A 6,177-nucleotide genomic window follows, 5' to 3' on the forward strand; every position below is an offset into this window, starting at 1 on the left:
GGAAACAGAAGTGGCCTGGGGAAAGTACTCAGCTGGAGGGCTGCTCTGGGAGGGGTGAGGCTGTTATAAGTGGCGAGGGGGCCCAGGTCTGGGGTGGCAATGGAGGGCAGGATTGGTTTTTCCAACATGTGCAATATTTTATTATATTCTGAGTCTACTTCCTCATTTTCCAATGGACTTTGTAGAAAATTAACTGTATTAAACCAACATATGATTCAAGCTTCTGGAGTTTTCCTTCCTCTCTCCTCCCTTCTCTTTCCTTTTTCCCTTAACTACCTCATTATTCATTAGTGGCCCCAGAGCACTTGAGGCAGCTGAGCTGACCTGGGATTCATTTTCAGCCAGACCAAGGATGCTGTTTACTACCTAGCTAGAGGCAAGTAGCTCCAACTTTCTGAGACTCAGTTTCCTTACTGATAAAGGGAGGAAAGAATGTGAAAGCACTTTACAGACTGCAGAGTGTGGGGTTCTTTGCATAACAAAGTACAAGTCATTAATAGTAGGAAAAGAAGTACATCCTACAGTGTGAGGGCAGGCTACCATGTGAAAGAGAACACAGTGGCCAAATTACAAGTCATTTCTTGTCATTTGAAAGCCACAGGTTAGAGAAGTCATTGCTGTAGGGAATAATGGAGGTTTTTCCTTCACTGAGTTAGGAGGTTGCATAGCAGTGATGTGAACCAAAGCTGAGACCCTTGCTGTTGTCCAGGTCCCAGTGACTCTGTCCACATTCTGTGCCTGCTCATCCTGTGAACTTCTTCAAGTGCAAAGGGCCTTAGAGATCATCAAGTGCTACCTGCTTACTTTAGGGGGAACTAAGGCCTAGGGAGAGGGTTGTCCTGGCCCCAAAAGTACCCATCCTCCCACCTGGGGGTCTAACTGCTTGGAACCCTTCTGTCTCTTCAGACACTGCGTGGCTGCATTGCTCATTCTTGAGATGCATTGTTGCTTTTCTGGGGAGCTAGTGTCTTCTGGGGTGCAGAGAAGAGATAGAATCTCTGTGACACCATAGACACCAGTGAGAGCCTAGAGCTGTCCTCACCATGCACCCTGGTTTTGGCCAGAGATGGTATTTTATTTTTTTATTTTTGGTACCAGGGATCAAACTCAGTTTCTTGTGCTTGTGAGGCAGGCGGCAGAACCACTGAGCTAAATCCCTGGCTCTGGAGATGGTGTTTTCATAAGAGCACATTTGGGGCCTAAAAGATCTTTTTGTTTGTTTTTCTGTGTTAGGGATCAAACTCATGGTCCCATATTTGCTAGGCAAACACTGTACCACCAATCCACCAACGCCAGCCCAAGTTATATGTTTTTAAATAAAATGTTCCTGGTACACAAATCCATATACCTACCAACCCACAGAAAGAATTAACTGAGAAAATTTGTAATATTCATAACTGACACATAAAAATCAATTGTATATTTATGAAGTAGTAATGAACAGTCAGTGAAGGGAATTAAAATATTATAATAGCATCAAAAAGAATAAAATACTTCAGAATAAAATTAAGGAAGTGAAATACTTGTACACCAAAAATGTCAAAACACTGTTGAAAGAAATTAAGGAAGACTTTTTTTATTATTTGGGTGCTAGGGATCCAACTTGGGACCTTGTGCTTGTGAGGCAGATGGCAGAACCACTGAGCTAAATCCCCTGCCGAAGGAAGACATTTATTTAAGTAAATGGAAAGATAGCCCATGTTCATGGATTGGAAGATTTAATTTTATTAAAATGTCAGTACTACTCAAGGCAATACACAGATACGATGCCATCCCTATCAAAATTCCATTTTTTTTTTTTGCCAAAATAAAAAAATCCATCCTAAAATTCAGCTGGAATCTCAGATAAACGAAACAGGCTTTAAAAAGGACAAAGTTGGAGGTCTCACTTTTCTTGGTCTTAAAACTGGCTGCAAAGATAATAGTAATCAAATCAATGTGCTGGCATAAAGACACATGTAGACCAATGGAATAGAATGGTAAGTCCAGAAATAAACCAGTATCCAAGACTATTCAAAGGGGAAAGGACAGCTTTTCAACAAGTAGTATTGGGAAAACTGGCTATCTACGTGCAATAAAATTGTAGTTGGACCCTTTATATCACATTCAAAAATGAATTCAAGATGAATCAAAGGCCTAAATGTAAGAGCTATAAAACAAAATTCTTAAGAAAATACAGAGCAGAATGTGTGGTGGTGCATACCTACATCCTCACACTCTGGTAGGCTGAGACAGGAGGACAGCAAATTAGAGCCCAGCCTGGGCAATTTAAGGATTTGACTAGACCTTGTCTCAAAATAAGAAGATAAATAATAAAAAGGGCTGAGATGTAGCTCAATGTGAAGGCCTTTGCTTCATTCCCTCATACTGGGGGGAAAATAAAAAGGAAAGACTTTCAGATATTGGATTTAGCAAATATTTCTTGTATTTGACACGAAAAAGCACAGGCAGAAAAAGAAAAAATATGGTAACTTAAACTTTCACGAAGTTAAAAACTTTTGTGCAAAGGATCCTAACATCTGAGTGAAAAGGCAATCTCCAAAATAGGAGAAAATATCTGTAGACTGTGTGTGTGTGTATGGATAAAGGATTGCTATCCATAATATATAAGGAACACGTACAATGTAACAGTAATATCGAATTATAAAAAAGCAAAGGCTCAAATGAACATTTCCTCAAACATATACAAATAGCCAATAGTCTCAGGAGAATATAAACATCACCATCATCAGGCAAATGACAATGTATTGTTTGTTTTGTTTTTTCTGGTACCAGGGATCGAACTTGGAACCTTGCACTTGCAAAGCTCGCGGTGGCACCACTGAGCTAATTCCCTCTCCCCTGCAAATGACAATGTAAACAGGAGATCCTGTGTCCTGCCCAGTCAGGTAGCTACCATCAAAGCACACGCAAATAGCCAGTGTTGGTGAGGATGTGGATAAAGTGGAATTAAAACAGTGTGGATGCTGGGAGAACAGTATGATTGTTTTTCAAGAAATGAAATATAGAATTATGATTCTGCTCTGGGAATATACCTAACTGAAGTCAAAGCAGGGCCTCACGTAGATACATGTGTGTATCTGTGTTGATGCCCTTAGGAGGACTGTTCATAGTACCAAGATTCTGAAGTCAATCAGATGGATGGACGAACACAATTTGGTATACTTATACTGTGGAAGAGTAGCCTTAAAAAGGAAGGAAATTCTGACGCATGCTACAACTGGATTTGATTTTTTTGTTTGAGACAACATCTCACCATGTAGTTCAGACTTGAATGCAAGTCCAGGGTGGCTTTGAATTTGTGATCCTCCTGTGTCAGCCTGCTAAGTACTGGAATTATAGGAATGTGCCACCATGCCTGGCTGGTCAGATGAATCTTGAAGGCATTATGTTACGTAAAATAAAGAAGTCACAGAAAGACAAATATCTTATGATTTTACTTACATGGTGTACTTCAAATGTTAAGTTCATAGAAATAGAAAGAATGGTGGTTGCCAGAGCTGGGGGTGAGAGGGAGGGGGAGTTATTATTTGTTATTTTACTGAGACAGGTTTTACTATTTAGTTTAGTCTGGCCTTGAAGTCACTATGTAGCCCTGGCTGGCTTTGAACTCATAGTAATCTGCTTCAGCTTCCAGAGTGCTGGGATTAAAGGTGTGCACCACCACACCTGGTTCTCCCTAGTAGTTTCTTGTCTCATTTTCTTTATCCCCAGGATTATTGATTTTCATTGGTAGTTTTGTACCCAAAGGAAAATCAAATACCATGGAGGAGGACTGTGCCCTGGACACAGACCCCTGTGACTGCTTATGTTTCTAAGGCCTTTTTCTTTGCCTGTGTGATGAGTGACAGAGGCCTGCAGGGGGCAGTGCATAGCCAGCACTTCACCCACAAGGGACTGACTCACAGTCTCATGGGCCTTGCAAAAAATCAGTCCTTTCGGGGACAGGGGAAGCTTGTGAATTTCTGGGAGGATCCAAAGCCCTGTGCTGAGATATCCGCAATGCCCTGGAAGATAGTGATGCTGGTAGAATGGAAGCCCATGGGATTCCTAATCTTCTGCCCTCTGGGCCAGATAGCTTCTTCCCTTAGCCCAGAGAATCACTTCTGAAACCTCCCAACTTTGGAGCTAAAAGAGACCTGAGTGGTAAACGCTAATCCATCTTTTTACCAATGCAGGAAGGAAGCAGTGTGCAAGGGAGGTCTGTGTGTGGAGGTTCCTATCTTCCAGGAGAAGAGGCAGGGGCTCAGCCAAGTTAAGTGACTTTTCCCAGGTATCACCAGAAAGAGGAGACAGAGTAGTTAAAGTTCTTTAGTTTGAAGGCAGCAGAAAATGGCCAGCTAGCATAAGCAAAGGAGAGGAGTATGGATACTTGTAAAGTGGCAAGCAGGCTTACTGACTGGGCCCTGTTGGGCAGTTCAAGAACTGTGGCAACAGCTTATGGCTTCTTCTGCCCCGGAAATGGCTCCATGATGGAGCCTGCCTCCAGCTTGGCCATACTCTGCACTACTCAGGTCTGAAATGCAGGTTCCAAGAAGGGAGATTCTGAATGGACCCGGGGATCGCTCAACAGAGGTCACTGGCACAGGCATGGAGGAACTGCTCTTTCTCCAAAAATAAGACCTAGCTGGAAAGTAATCAGCTTTGAAAACTAGAGATCAAAAATGCCAGCCCCATGAGCCTGTCCTTGCCTTACCTGCCACCACTGTTTTCTTGCTCAGTGTCAACTCTGTAAGGCAGAGGGTGTTTCTAGTCCTGTAACAAAGCCTGGATGTGTTCACAGCTGGTGTCACAGCAGGCTCTGTGGATCCCCTAATGCCACCCAGAGTCTTCACTCTGTGGCTCCTGGGGCTCCCAGATAGCAACAACCTAATCCCAGCTCTGAGGCTGGAAAGGAAACCCAAGGTACAATTTGCATTTTAATGAGGGATCCAAGAGACTCAAGGACTCTGGTTCCTTAAAGATTGATTTTTCTCAAGTAAGGGAAAGTCCAGTGTTGTAACTGATGGGACACCAGGGATAAGGCGTCCCTGCCTGCCACCTCCAGAGCATCACATCACACAGGAGTGCCACCCACTCATGAAGTTCACCTGTTTATCTTGCTTTTCTGTGTTCCCCCAGCTCCTTTCTCTCTCCCTCTCCAAGGATTTAGTAATACATTGTCTAGACACTACTGCCGCTGTTTCTCCTCCATTAATCCATTTTAATTGGAAAGTTATCATAATGCAAACTCTCTTTGGTATTATTTGTAGCTCTGTGTTATTAGAACTTCACCAACTTGCTTTCCTTGCAAATTAAACTTGGAATGGAAGCGGTGAGATCAACTGCTCACATTAAATCAGCCTATGTGTGGCTAAGCGGGTTAGTGAGTGGGGCTTCCTCAGCTCTGTGAGGTACTGTGGCCTTAGATGTTGACAGTGGCGCCTGCTGTTTCTAGGCTGGGGATTTGGCCTCTGGGCTCAGTTCTCCTGTTTTTAGCATTGTGGTTGGACTTGGAGATTGGAAGAAAGGGGACAAAAAGCATCCACTGGGGGGTGGGTGGTATCTGGTCTCTTACCCAAGACCTGGAGCAAATGGGGATGATAAAAATGCAGGTGGCCTGGTAGGTCACAGCACGTTCCATTAACCTTGGAACCTGGCAAGCATATTTCGTTCTCTTTGCATATAGCCAGGAGTGGAGGCTCAGTGAGGGTAGTGCACTTGCTCAGGTTGCCCAGGCAATGTTTGCTAGAACAAGGACTCCAGGCCAGGTCTGCTGAGTTGAAAACCCTGCACCCAAGGGATGAAATTCCAGCCTAAGCAAACAAATCCCTCTCTCAGACAGATCCTGGAATGGATTTAGTTGTGGTTGGCAATGTAGAAAGCCATTAATAAAATAACAAGGTTTCCTATTGTGGGTTATCACCACCTCAGAGTCTAACTTTTCCCAGTCACCCAATCAATAGAACAACATGGCTGGCACTCTTGTTGCACACCCAGCAGCCATTCCCCCTAACCTTTTGCTACTAGAAACCTAATTTTGTTAAGTCAGAAATGAAGCCAGGCATGGTGGCACATGCCTGTGCACTCGGGAGGCTGAGGCAGTAGGATCGCTGTGAGTTCAAGACCAGTCTGGCTTACATAGCGAGTTCTAGGTCAGTCTCAACTACATAGTGTCTCAAAAAAAAAAAAAAAAAA

This window comes from Fukomys damarensis, unplaced genomic scaffold (genome assembly GCF_012274545.1).
Source record: "Fukomys damarensis isolate Sample0158 unplaced genomic scaffold, DMR_v1.0_HiC HiC_scaffold_25, whole genome shotgun sequence".
NCBI lineage: Eukaryota > Metazoa > Chordata > Mammalia > Rodentia > Bathyergidae > Fukomys > Fukomys damarensis.